Source organism: Carettochelys insculpta, chromosome 12 (assembly GCF_033958435.1).
Source record: "Carettochelys insculpta isolate YL-2023 chromosome 12, ASM3395843v1, whole genome shotgun sequence".
Lineage (NCBI taxonomy): Eukaryota > Metazoa > Chordata > Testudines > Carettochelyidae > Carettochelys > Carettochelys insculpta.
In genome coordinates this window covers 44,415,074-44,427,713 of record NC_134148.1, presented here as the reverse complement: position 1 = coordinate 44,427,713, position 12,640 = coordinate 44,415,074, and the positions used below count along the sequence as shown (strand labels likewise).

General features: G+C 47.9%; 1 protein-coding gene across 1 annotated transcript in view; it reads right to left on the bottom strand.

The window, feature by feature from the left end:
* The window catches only part of ADAMTS7 (ADAM metallopeptidase with thrombospondin type 1 motif 7), a 176,166-nt gene that overhangs the window by 2,891 nt on the left and 160,635 nt on the right, over window positions 1–12,640 (bottom strand). The gene's annotated exons all lie outside the window — the stretch shown is intronic.

The following is a 12,640-nucleotide window of genomic DNA, read 5'->3' as shown; positions in this document are numbered from 1 at the left end:
AAGTCTCAGACTTGCTTTTCATCGTAAACCCAGTTTTGTTTCTCACGCTCATTTCCTCTGTTCACGATCTTTCATCGGATTCCTCACCATTGTACCTGAGCACTTGCCAGAACTAAAGCCACACACAAGGCTGAACAGCTGTCTGCTTGTGATTTCCACGTTATACTTGGGCTGAGCACTCTGTGGCTGCAGGAATCTTTCTTTCTTGCCTCAGTTTCTTCATCAGTAAAACAGACACATCTGGGCAGGGTAATGGAAGGCTACATTTATTAATCTCTAAGACACTTTTATTTTCTGAGTGAAGGCCCTATAATCTTAGAAGTACATGTGTTGCCATATTCACTCAGTAGTGGATTTACCATTGTGCCAATGGTTCCTTGGCACTAGGCCCAAGCTCAGAAGGGGCTGTATCACTCACTTCCTCTCCTCCCCCCATGCTGTAGAGAGCAGCAAGCATGCAGCATAGGTGCTGAGAGCCCAAGGGACCCTGGGAGCTGCAGTTCCTTGGCCAACGTGAGACTTTCCTGGTACGGTAATAAACTAGTCTGGCACAGAATGTACTTTGTTCCTTGAGTCTAGAAGAGGCCACACTCGGAAGGGGCTGAAAACAACCACATAGGGGCCCACAAATCTGTTTGTGGCTGGGCCCACAAAACATTAATCTGTCCCTGCATTGATTGAATGGCTTGCTCATTGCTTGTCAAAGTTTCATGACAGCTCCATGTATTTCAGTTCAGCAAGAGAAACACTAATCTGTGAAGTTTGAGAGAAACTCACAGGCTACCTGTACAGCATAAGTCAGGCAGAATGCTGGCATGCAAATGTGAGCGGGACATTGTTTGCCTGTATTAACGAGTGACTCAAACAGAAACTGGGGAACACGCCTGGGCTTACAGTAAGGCTTGAAGTTGGGAGGATGAGCAGCAAACCATAATTAGATTTGAGGGGGTTTTGTGATTATATTGTCCAGGAATGCTATTGTGATGAGGTAATCCATAATGGACTGCATCAGAAATCAAAACTGAAGAGCTGACGTTATTCTGATTAAAAGCCATCTACTTATTTCATGGTGCTCTTGGAAGAATACAAAAGAAGTCAGCACTCCAGTGAAAATTACATCCCATGCATATTGTGGAGATGGAACGCTCAGACCCAGAAATCGCCTGGAAGCAAACTACAATGTTCAGACAGCCAGGTGAATGACTGGCATCCACCTGGCTGTACTGTGCAACATCTGTCTGTGATATGACTCACACTTATTGTGTAACTCACTGATTTACACATATATAGGAGAACAGCTAATGGAGAGACCCAGGCCGATTAAATCACTGGTATAGACCTTCCTTCCCTCAATCCCACGAATCATAATAATTCGCATTTATACAGCACTTGAAAACTTCAAAGGGACTTCCAGATGTTAACTAATAGTCCTTGCAAGGTGCTGAAGGACATCCACTCTAGCTGACTTCAGTGAGAATCGCAGCATTACTTGGCTGATTAAAGAACCCTGTTGTGTAACTGAATCATGACACAGACACCCCGCCCTGTTGCCCCTACTAGCCTCCTGTAGGCAAAGCCTGGAAGCATATCTCATGAAGTCACCGTGGGGGTGAATTCTGTACAGACCCATGCCCTGTCTATGCTACTCAGGCTTTGTGGCCTCCAGACAGATAAATAATAAATACAATAATGCTAAGCACTTAATTTTGCTAAAGTGATGTCACAAGCCTTATCTGAGGTGATGGAGTTTCTATTAGCAACTAATATGAATATTCAGCCCCAGCAGAAAAGAGGACTCTGATTCCCAGGGCCACACTTGTCTTTGTTCCTATAACGACTTTACAAAAGTATGCACAAAAAGCCGACGTAGCTCATCTGTTTGGCACGTGAGAGCCTTGATTCCATTGGACTTGAAAGGCAATATTTAACCTGGACCCCATGCATGTGGTTTGTTTTCCATGATTGTGGTGGTGATGGTGTTGGTGAGGATATGTTCAACAGATGCTTCAAATGAGATCTTGCCACTGTGGCTTTAATAAATGCGTAGCCATCTAAAGTCAGCAGTTATGGAATTCTGGCAACATGCTAATTAGGATTGAGTGACATCATAACAAAGGCTATATATGGACAGGGATCTGCTCGGGATGGCAGAAAAGGAATGGAGAGCCTAGCCGTGCCATGTAGCCATTGCTGCCAAATGTCTCCTGTGCCAGAAGAGGGATCAGACACTATGGACCCACAAGGTAGGTACCTGGTAGCCGTGTCGTTTGGCTCTGACACAGCCAACACATTGCTGGGCTGGGATAAGAGAGGTGGGAATTTGCCAGGCACTGGCTGAAAGCACTCTGGAGACACAATTGTGGCAGCTGTTTTCAGGGGCAAGAACTTATTCACAACAGGACTGGCGGAGGCATGCCTGGTGCATTTACAACATGGAAAGCCCTTCCCTGGTGATACAAGCAAAGGCAAAATACCAGAATCCATTATCTTTAACCTTGGTTCCTCAACATGCAAAACTGAATCTCTGGGGCTTAGTTCTGTTACCATGTGAGATGCAGATCCAAATAGCTGAGGTCAAATAAGACGTAACAGTAGTAAGAATGCTGAATATTTAGGTAGGTGGTGTCAGGGATTTTTATCTCTAGGACATAATCACCCCCATGTGTCAGGGGAAACAAGCCTCTGGCTGAGGTAAAATCTATACAGGAACATGGGCAAACTAAAAGCTTATAGGCCGCCATTTTGTGGCCCCCACCCACGGCCATTTTGGGGCACTTAGCTTCCCCGGTAACTTGAATCCACAAAGCCAGGATCCAAACAAAGCCCTCTAATTGGTCGAAAGGAATGAGCTTCCGCCGGCTTCTAGAACTTTCGACCAAAAGAGAGGACCTGGTTGAAAACCGTGAACAGAATCATGAATATTAAAATCAGCTAATGAATCATGCATGAGAACACTGAATAAAAGGTGGCGCAGCACAGCACTCAGTGTCAGTCTGGGGAGTCTGTCTGCCTGAGAAGATCAAAGAAGCCTTTGCGAAGAGCTCCAACTTGTTCAAAGAGCTTTTGAATCACTACTACCCAGTAGGGTTCGCCCGCTGTGGTGATAGTGTACTGGTTCTACCCTTAGCAGCCCTGAGGTGGATCAGGCAAGTGGCGAACTGGTCTCGTCCCTAGGACGTAGTACTGTGTACTTGCCTGGTGAAACCCAGGGCCTGCCATCTAAAAGCGGCAAGCGGGCTCTGAGGTGGATCTGCTGGGTGGCGAACTGGCCTCACCCCTAGGGTGCGGTACTGCGTACCCAGCTGCTGAAACCCAGAGCCCACCATCAGCAGCGGCACCCTTGCTCCTGCCACACCATCGCACTCAAGCCGCACACCAATCATTCTACTGGACTGGACAGCCAATCGGATTCGACCTACAACCTGGACTAGACACCTCATTTGTCGGACACGTAAAACCAATAAGGCCTACGACTCAGCCAGGCCTCACATAAGAACTCATACATTTATCTAGAGACACTGGTAGGCACCAGGACCCCTTACAAGGGAGTGAGGGAGCATAGCCCTCACTGTGCCTTCCTTCGACGGGGGGAGGGCAGTGCCTGGGGGCCTGACCCCATACGGCCGGGCCTATCTAGCCTACGCTATATTGCAAGCCACACTTGGTTAAAAGCGTTTTATAATAGTAGTTATATAGACTGTTTGGCGTTAGATTGTTATTTGTATAAACTGTTTTAATGATAAGACTGTTTAAGATAAGTAGATAATAAGTACTTCCCCCTTACTGTTCCCTTGTACATTTCTCCCGAGTGGGCAAAAGCCCCAGGAAAAGACTGGGGTTAAGGTGCCGACTGTGGATAAAGAGACCCGTTGGCTTCCACCACTGGTCACTTGGGCCAGGGGTAGCGTCCCGGCCCAGATTCCCTTCCCTTCCTCCCATTTCCTCTCTAACGACCATACTTTCCTTTGAGGACACTGCTGGATTCCAAGATGGATTACATGTTTATAGTAGTAAGTTGAATATAGTTAAGATTAGAGTTAATGAACTGGTTTATGTGTTTATGTTATTGTTGCTGTTGGGTTTTTGTGTGTTATTTGTGTTAATAAATTTCTTGTTAATTATATTCTAAACTGGTGTTGTTGTCTTCTCTCTCTGATTGGGTGCCTGCCTGTTAGGGGAGGGTGGACCTTAGGTGGAGTTCCATTGCTCCTTTAAGTGACTGTGTTGCTCCTCCTGCCGGTGGGTAGTGGGACTCCCCTTTCTTCGAGGACCCTGGGTTCTGGCCCTGGCTCGCCCGCACTTTAATTGGCCACTAAGTCGCAGGGGGAAACCACCGGGCGCTGACAGGTGGCAGCTATCAACGAACAGACGGGGTTTGGTGTTTGAGGCTCTTAGCACTACTTACATGGATGTAAAAACAAACACATGCCAGTTTTAGCTTCCTGCAGCATATGTGGCCATGGGCAGTGGGTGTAAGAAGCGCCGCCACCAGATGGGTATCTGGGCCATAGCTTCACGCATGCTTCACAGCAAGGCTCCGCTCCTGATCATCTTCATGCCTGTGGCGCCTCTTCCCACCCTTGCTCTGCTTCTTCCCCCAGCGATCCCTGTACCTGCTGCTTGTGCTTGTCTCCTCCCCCTAGGCTTCCCCCACCTGCTGTGGAGTGGCAGTGGGGAGGGCTTTGAGGAAGAGGGCAGAGAAGCATGAGCAGTGGAAGCCTTAGTGGAGGGGGCCAAGTGGGAAGGTAGGGCCTTGGGCAGGAGGAGACTCAATGGGGGGTGGAGCTACAATCTGGGTGCCAGTGAGCTACCCCACCTCTCAGGAGCATCCAGTTCTCATACGCAGCCTCCCCAAAAGTGGGAGTCAAGCACCCACACACACAGCTCCTTAAAATGCCATTAAGTCCCATTGCTGCTGTCTAGTTCAGGGGTCAGCAACCTGCTCTGCAGCTGCAGGCGGCTTTTTAAGGCGCCACTTGTGGCTCCGAACGCTGTCGCCCCGTCTCTACTTGCAGCTCCAGAGGCTGCCTTTGCTTTTAAAAACGCTGCCGTTAAAAAGGAACTGAGCTTTTTTGTTTAAGCGGTGGCAGCCTCCACAGCCGCTGAGCAGTCAGCCGTGGCAGGGGGAAGCTGGTAGGACAGGGAGCCCTGGAAGAGGAAGCTGGCAGGGCTCCACATGGGGCAGGTCAGCCTGCAGGAGAACTGGGGGGGTGGGAGGGGTGGCTGAGCCTGCCCCTGCCAGAGCTGCGCAGCCGTGCGGAGAAGGAGGCAGCCGTGGGGAGCAGCGGCAGCTGGTGGATCTCGTCGATTCAGGCAGGTAAATCCGGGGGATGGAGGGTAGGTTTGGGGCTAAGAGTGGTTACACTTGGGGTTGGGATGGCGGTTTGGGGCTGAAGGGGTTAAACCTCGGGTTGGGGGGGTAGGTTTGTGGGATGGGGAGTAAATATTAGGGATGGGGGGGCAGATCTGGGGGGCTGAGGTGGGTAAAGCCTGGTGCTGGAGGTGACAAATTTCTAACTGATGCAAATCATTGTGTGCGCTGTTCTTCAAATAGGGATGACAAAAAGTACTAGTTGACATTATTTATTAAGGACTGTCTCATAGTCACATGCATTTCAGCTCCTGAAATATTCATTTTGCAGCTGAAGTTGAAAAAATGGCTCTTCTCGTTCTTTTGGTTGCAGACCCGTGGTCTAGTTCAACTGCCCCCCGACCCAGCAATCCACTGGAATGATTAAAATTGATTCTCCTGCTTAAAAGAACATCTTAGAGCCTTCTCAAAGGTTAAATCAGATTCGTGGCTGAGGTAATCTACTGTTTGCAAGGTACTGCCTGCTCTTGGGAAGCGCTCTTGTGACAGGGCATTCCGCACGCTTTATGACAGTATGTTTACAATATGAATATGTCATAACTTAAATATGCTTGATTCAAAATGGCTGCAACCGGGGCTGCCGCCAGGGCTGCTGCAGCTGCCAGGGCTGCTGCTGGGGCTGCCACAACCACCACTGGGGTTGGCGCAGCAGCTGAGGCTGCTGCCGAGGCCGCTGCCGGGGCTGCTAAAGCAGCTGCTGCAGCCACCACAGACACCACCGGGGCTGCCGCTGAAGCCACCAGGGTAGCCACAACTGCCGCCAGGGTCTCTGCAGCCGCATCTGCAGCTGCCAGAGCCACCAGCTCCATGGCCGGGACAGCCACTGGGGCTACCACAGTGGCTGCTGCTTCAGCTGCTGACAGGGCTGCCACCAGGGCTGCTGCTGGAGCTGCCACTGGGACTGCCGCCGCCTCCGGGGCCACCACAGCTGCCGCTGGGGCAGTCACAACTGCTGCTGGGGCTGCTGCAGCTGCCTAGGCTGCCACTGGGGCTGCACAGCTCTCCTGGAGGCCAAGTTGGACACTGCCGTGAGCTCAGTGCCCCGATATTTATACCTGTGCCAGTGATGTCATAACAACAGCGCATCTGCCATGTCACCTAAGTGCTATTTGCTAAAATGGCAATACATTGAGTCTCATGAGTGTGTGTGTCCTGCTGGGTCTGCTCAAGTGCTTGTAACTTATCCTGCCTTCTGCTGCCCTGAAAAAGAGTAAAAGCCCAAACGTTAGGGAGAGCTGATTATGATTTTGCTTTAGCTCAAGTGGCAGAGTCTATTTTTGGGGAGTGTGGAGGTATGATCCTGAGAGGTTAGCAGGAGCAGCAGAAAGCACCTGGCTTCTGTTGTGCCAATCTGTATTCAGCCTCAGATTCACTCATAGCACGTCCTGACATCTGGGATAAAATGTAGCTCCAGAGCAGCTGGCAAGGGGAGGTTCAGAATCAGGAGAACAGGGATCCCACTACAATCATGCTCTGGGTTTTCTGTGCGATGCAAATGTCAAGGAAGAGCGCTGTCCCAGTGATAGCATGGGAATAAGCTTATAAGCACCTAGTCTCACATTTTTAGGTAAAGCTCAGTGGATTTCAACCTCAGGATGCATTCCTGGAGAGGAGTCAGATAATTAATGTGATCCATCAGAAGCTGTAGGGAGAGGTGTGTCCTGATCGAATCTTATTTTAATTACACAAAACAAAAGAGCAGCACTTTAAAGACTAACACAATAATTTATTAAGTGAGCTTTCGTGGGACAGACCCACTTCTTTTATTTACACAGATTCCTTCAGTATCTGCAGCTTTCACTTTGGGGTTTGACAGGTCCTTTTCCCAAAACCCAGCCCAATGGTATTCAAATTACTAGTTAGTTGTGAAAAACGTTCCCTCTAATTTTCTGTCCGGCATTTTTCATGTACAGAATAAATTTTGTTATGTGCACCAAGGCATGTGTTGATGACCACCACCAGTAGAAACATTTTCTGCTGGCCATGGACGCTCTGCGAAACAGCTGAGTGGAATTTGGATTCTGGGTGGAACTGATTGATAAATGAAGAGTAACAGGTCAGGGGGACCAGATGGCCATTCACCCAAGAGCTCTGAAAGATGTGAAATTGCAGAACTGCTGTGTGTTTTGTAACCTATCCTTTAAATCAGCTTCTATGCCCAAGGACTGGAAGATAGCTACTGCAGCAACAATATTTAAAAAGGGCTCTAGAGGGGACTCTGGTAATTACAGAGCAGTAAGTCTAACATCAGTACCGGGCAAATTAGTTGAAACGATAGTAAAGAATAAAACTGTCAGACACATAGAAGAACATAATTTGTTGGGCGAAAGTCAGCACGGTTTCTGTAACGGGAACTCACATCTTACTAATCTACTAGAGTTCATTGAAGGGATCAACAAACATGTGGATAAGGGGATCCAGTAGATATAGTGTACCTGGATTTTCAGAAAGCCTTTGATAGGGTCCCTCACTATAGGCTCTTATTTAAATTAGGTTTTCACGGAATCAGAGGAAGATCCTTTCATGGACTGAGAACTGGTTAAAAGGCAGGAAATGGAGGATAGGAATAAATGGTAAATTTTCAGAATGGAGAGGGGTAGCTGGTGGTGTTCCCCAAGGGTCAGTCCTAAAACCGACCCTATTCAACTTATTCATAAAGGATTTGGAGAAAGGGGTAAACTGTGAGGTGACAAAGTTTGCAGTTGACACTACACTGCTCAAGATAGTTAAGACCAAAGCAGACTCTGAAGGACTTCAAAAAGATCTCACAAAACTGAATGACTGGGCAACAAAATGGCAAATTAAATTTAATGTGGATAAATGTACAGTAATGCACATTGAAAAAAAAATAACCCCAACTATACATACAGCATGGTGGGGGCTAATTTAGTTACTACTCATCAGGAAAGAGATCTTGGAGTCACTGTGGATAGTTCTCTGAAAATATCCACACATTGCAGCGGCAGTCAAAAAAGCAAACAGGATGTTAGGAATCATTATAAAAGGGATAGAGAATAAGACGGAGAGCCTCTTATTGCCTTTATATAAAACATGGCATGCCTACATCTTGAGTACTGTGTACAGATGTGGTCCCCTCACCTCAGAAAAGATATATTTGCATTAGAAAAGGTTCAGAAAAGGGCAACTAATATGATTAAGGGTTTGGAACGGGTCCCACATACAGAGAGATTCAAAAGAGACTAGGTCTTTTCAGCTTAGAAAAGAGGAGACTAAGGGGGCGATGTGATAGAGGTACACAGAAGTATGAGTGGTGTGCAGAAAGTGAACAACGAAATATTATTTACTTGTTCCCATCATATCAGAACTAGAGGACACCAAATGAAATTAATGGGCAACAGGTTTAAAATAAATAAGAGGAAGTTCTTCACACAGCGCAGTCAACCCGTGGAACTCCTTGCCAGAGGCAGCTGTGAAGGCCAGGACTCTAACAGGTTGAAAAAGAACTGGATAAATTCATGGAGGTTAGGTGCATTAATGGCTATTAGCCAGATTGGGTAAGGAATGGTATCCCTAGCCTCTGTTTGTCAGAAGCTGGACATGGATGGCAGGAGAGAGATTGCTTGATTGTTACTTGTTCAGTCCATTCCCTCTGGGGCACCTGGCACTGGCCACTGTCAGCAGACAGGATCCTGGGCTGGATGGACCTTTGGTCTGACCCAGTGTGGCCGTTCTTATGGATCTCTCCTGGGTTGCTGTCCGAGCGCTCATCTTACAGGGAACACTGGCTGGGAACCCCGATGTGCACAGCTGCACCTCACCCCTTAGGAACCCTCCTGTACAGACAACAGTTAATACCTTTAACTAAGTGACAAACACTCCGACTCAGTGAGGCAGACAGAGGTCTAAATGCGGTTAAATGTGATTTTTATCTCCTGGAAGTCAAGCTGAGCACTGACTTAGCTCAGTGCTCCAGTAGCCATGCCTGGGCCAAGCGATGTCATAAAGAGAGCAGAATTGCCATGACAACTAGGTCCTAACTCCTAAAAAGGCAAGATATTAGGTCTCATGAAGGGGTGCATCCCTACTTGCTCTCCCACAATGTTTGTTGTTCATTTTGCCTTCTGTAGAGTAGAAAAAGAATAAAAGCCTGAACATTAAGGAGACCTGAGTGTGATTTCTGTTTAGGCAAAGTGGCAAAGGCCTATTTTCTGGGGGGTAGGGACTTATAATGCTAAGAACTTAACACAAGGCACTGAAAACACCTCCCAGCTCCACCCCCCAAATAAATGCCCTGCCCCAGATCCAGGCATTCCCAGCCCCTCCTCTGTGCTAAATAAATGCCCTCCCCTCCCCCAGAGCCAGACTCCCCTAGTCCCCAGTTCTAATGCAGTGCTGACGACTCACCAGAGCCACGGTTGGATCTGCTGCCGCCGCTGCCGTGCACTTCTCCCACCCAGCAGGAGCCATATTTACCACACCGAGGTGTCCTGCTCACCACATGTAGCGAGTGGTGAACGTATGGGATACCGCGAGTATAGATCGCTGTACAGCATAAGATGAATTTATCTAGCGTTCAGCTCCCAGGAGGGCTGTGTACTCAAGTGCTGAGAAAAAGTCTCACACTGGACTGCTTTCAGTCTGTACCTGCAGCCTTGGGTATGCGGCCCCCTCCCCATGTCTCACTTGAAGCAAGCTGGAGAGCTGAGCAAAACAGGGGGACAGGGTGTCCAGGCAATGTAAGCTAAGTAGCGTCTTAGTGTAACTGCTGATAGGCAGACTTGAACCTGTGACCTCGGGAGCTTTGTACAGGTGCTACTACAGTTTGAGTGAAAAGCCAGCCTGTGCTCAGCTAAGGCTAGAGAGGAGCACAGGCTGCCTTTTAGCTCAAACTGTAGAAGCACCTGCACAAAGTCCGCAGGGACTACATGGGACAGCGACCCACATCTAGGTCAGCAAAGAGGATGGTCCCAAAGGGGTCCTGACCTGTCCCAACTCTCTTATAGATTCAGATTTTAAGGTCAGAAGGGATCATCAAAATCGTCTAATCTGACCTCCTGCCCGACGCAGGCCCAAAGAACCTCACTCACCAGCTCCTGTAATAGACCCCTGACCGCTGGCTGAGTGACTGCAGCTCTCAAACCATGATTTAAAGACGTCAGGACACAGAGAATTCACCTTTGACATTGGTTTATACCTGTAGTAACTCCGAGACCTCCTCATCTAGTGGTTTGGTTCCACCACTGGCCACTGGAGATACGTGCTGCTAGCAGTCACCAATCTGCTGTGGGCCACTGTGTGCAGGCTTATCACATCATCCTGTTACAAACTTCTAGAGCTCAGTCTTGAAAGACGTTAGATGTTCTGTCCCGTCTGCTCCCCTCAGGCAGCTACTTCAGAACTTCCCTCCTTGGAGGGCTATAAACTTTCACCTAATTTCCAGTCATGGTATTCACCCCTTCAAATCATATCCCCCCTTGGTCTTCTTTTGTTGGGGATAAGAAAGCCAGGCTCTTTGAGTCTCATCTCTTAAGGTAGGTTTTCTAGTCCTCAGATTGTCCTAGTCGCCCTTTTCTGCCCCTAGTCCAGCTTGAATTCATTGCTCTTAAACAGGAGATCAGAATTTCATATGAAGTCTCACCAGTGCTTTGTATAAGGGTACTAAAACTTCCCTTTTGCTACTGGAAATGACTCAACTGATGCATGCTAGGACTAAATGTGTTAGTGATTGTCACAGATGCATCACACTGGCAGCTCCAAGACATCCTGTACTCAACTAATACATCCAAGTCTTTGTTCTCCTTTTTTCTTCTGACTTATACACCCCAGCTTACAGCAAAAATTCTTGTTACTGCCTAAATGCATGACTTTTCCAATATTAAATTTCATCCCATTTCTATTAACCCAGTTTACAAGGTCCTTTAGATCTTCTTGTACAATACTCTGGTCCTTGTCCATGCTGGCAATATCTCCCAACTTCATCTCCTCCCCACATTTTATTAGCACACTCTCAATTTCTGTTCCAAGGCCAGTGACAAAAAATTAAATAAGGCTGGTAACAAGACTGATCCCTGAAGATCTTAACTATTAACTGGCCTCCATCCTGCAAGGTTTAGCACTTGGGTAAGCCTCAGAAGAGGTATGATTATTGAACATAACTCCGCTTGCTACTTACACTGTTTGTGATAAGCTATTTGGAAGTGAGTTGGAGGGAAACTTCTCATTAAGCATCACTTTGGCTACGTCTACACGTGCCCCAAACTTCGAAATGGCCACGCAAATGAGCTCATGGGAATAAGGGGACTTCGAAGTAGGCGGGGTCCTTTCGAAAAGGAGCCCTGTTTGGATGCGCCGCGCAGCAGCGAGGTGCGTCAATTTTGAAGTGCCGCGGCAGCCCGCATGCTAATGAAGTGCTGAATATGCATTTCAGTGCTTCATTAGTAAATTTCGAAATGGCCATTTGCGTGGCCATTTCGAAGTTTGGGGCACGTGTAGACACGGCCTTTGTGTTGCCTCAACCCAAGGGACAAAAAGGCTTTTTAAAGGAAAAGGCCAATGCCCCACTATCCAGGACAGAACATTTGCTCATCAGTAATTTATGAGAAAATATTTTGCCATTTCAGATTCCACACTTGGCCCCCCAGTCTATCACCAGTAACCCAAGCTGCTTTTTAAAACAAATTTCCTATTTCAGTGGGGATCTTTCTTCTCTCTCACTCTCCCTCAGTTATTCCTGCTTGGCAGTAATCCTTTGTGGCTTGAAAAGCCTGTTTTCAATGGACTAATCCCCTAATGCTAACCATTATCTGTACATTCATTTTGCAGGCTCACTGGTGAAAAGCTGTTTATACACCTCCCTCTGCTATCCCTCCCCTCCGGGCATCTACTTAAAGGGAGCCCCCATCAGCCAGAAGCCAGTGGCTTTACATGGCTACAATTTCCAGTCCAGTCAGCAGAGTGGTGGAATCCATTCAAACTCCTTGAAAGCTGAGATGCACTAAAATCACTGGCTGCTGGGAGGGAAGGTTAGAAAGCCCAGGCTGGGGTTTTCAGGAGCTCTGCCTCAGTGTGCCTGAACCGGTCAAGAGTTACGTGAGAAAGAACAGGGAGCACTGGGCTTAAACTGCAGCCAGGGAGGTTTAGGTTGGACATTAGGGAACACTTCCTAACTATTAGGGTGGTGAAAAACTGGAATAAACTGTCCAGGGAGGTTGTGAAATTTCCACCATGGGAGGGCTTTAGGAGCAGATCAGACAGACATCTATCAGGGACGAGCTGGATGGTGCTCGGACCTGCCGGGAGGGCAGGGGA